Below are 1,434 nucleotides of genomic sequence, written 5' to 3'. Positions count from 1 at the left end.
AATTTCTGTGGCCAGTCTCAAACTTGGGATCCTCCTACCTCAGCCTCCTGAGTCACTGGGAATATAAATGTGCACCACTGTGCCTGGCCAGCCTGAGAAATTTAGTGGGACACTGTCTCAATGAGAAATTAAAAAGGGCTGGGGCCGGGTGTGGTGGTGCACACCTGTGATCTCACAGACATGGGAGGCTGAGGCAGGAGGATCGCCAAGTACAAGGCCAGCTTGAGCAATTCAGTGAGATTCATTCTCAAAAAATAAAAAGGATTGGGGGATGGTAAAATGCCCCCCGGGTTCAATCCCCAGTACCATAAAATAAAAACAGGGGCACTCAACCACTGAGCCACATCCCCAGCCCCATTTTGAATTTTATTTAGAGACAGGGTATCAAAGAAATGAATTCATAATCCTCCTGCCTCAGGCTTCTGAGCCACAGGGATTGCAGGTGTGCGCCTCCAGGTGGATTCTGAGCCAGTGGGATTACAGGTGTGTGCCTCCAGGTGGATTCTCAGCCACTGGGATTACAGGGGTATGACACCGGGTGGATTGCGGGAGTGCGCTCAGCGCCTTTTTAAATTATTTTTTTAAGTTGTTGATGGACCTTTATTTTATTTGCTTATTTAGATGGGGTGGGAATCTAATTCAGTACCATACACGTACGAGGCAAGCACTCTACCCTTGCCCCTACCGTGCTCCTTTGTAACGGAGCTCTTCAAGCGCTGGGAGGAGAACCATATAATAGAGTGGGGTGCGGGTTTAGAGTGAAGGAGGGAGACCAGTTTGGAGGTGGCTGTAGTCTCACAGCGGAGAGAAGATAGTGATTTGAATTAGACAGAAGGACACATTTTCGAGATAAAGCCAGGGCAAAGAGTTGAGAGTGAGGGAGAGGAAAGAGTCCAAGGGCTCCTCGGATGGTGACTGTGTCCTTGAGCCCAGAGCAGAGCAGAGCAGGGCAATGAATGTGGGTCCTACATGTTGGCCTCTCTGTCTCCACCTGCTGGCTGGTGCTAAAAGTGCCCTTAAGAGGGAAAAACTCAGAAACTGTAGGGGTCCTAAGGCTGGAGGAAAGTCCCCAGATGGTGAGAGAGTTCCCCTACACTGTTGGCACAATAAGTGAGGCCACATTCCCGGGGGCATCTATGGGGCTGGGAGTCTCCCCTCCCTGGAGCAGGTCACAGGAGCTTTCTCTCCCCTGTTGATGTATCCACTAGGACTCAGTTATGAGCCACATGTCTGCAGGAAGGCACGTGGAGGTGGGGGGAAAGGGCAGAAGGTAGATGTCAGTGTAGTGGGGCAACAGTCCCTTTCTCCAGAACAGCTTCCACCCAAGGCAAGGCCCCAGCACCCAAGGGCTGCCTTGGATTTTCCCCCTCACACCTGGGGCTTCAGAACGAGACAGACAGCGGCGGCGGGGGAGGGGAGGAACCGTGGGGGGCG

This window comes from Ictidomys tridecemlineatus, chromosome 3 (genome assembly GCF_052094955.1).
Source record: "Ictidomys tridecemlineatus isolate mIctTri1 chromosome 3, mIctTri1.hap1, whole genome shotgun sequence".
Classification (NCBI taxonomy): domain Eukaryota; kingdom Metazoa; phylum Chordata; class Mammalia; order Rodentia; family Sciuridae; genus Ictidomys; species Ictidomys tridecemlineatus.
Note: the sequence above shows the minus strand (reverse complement) of the source record.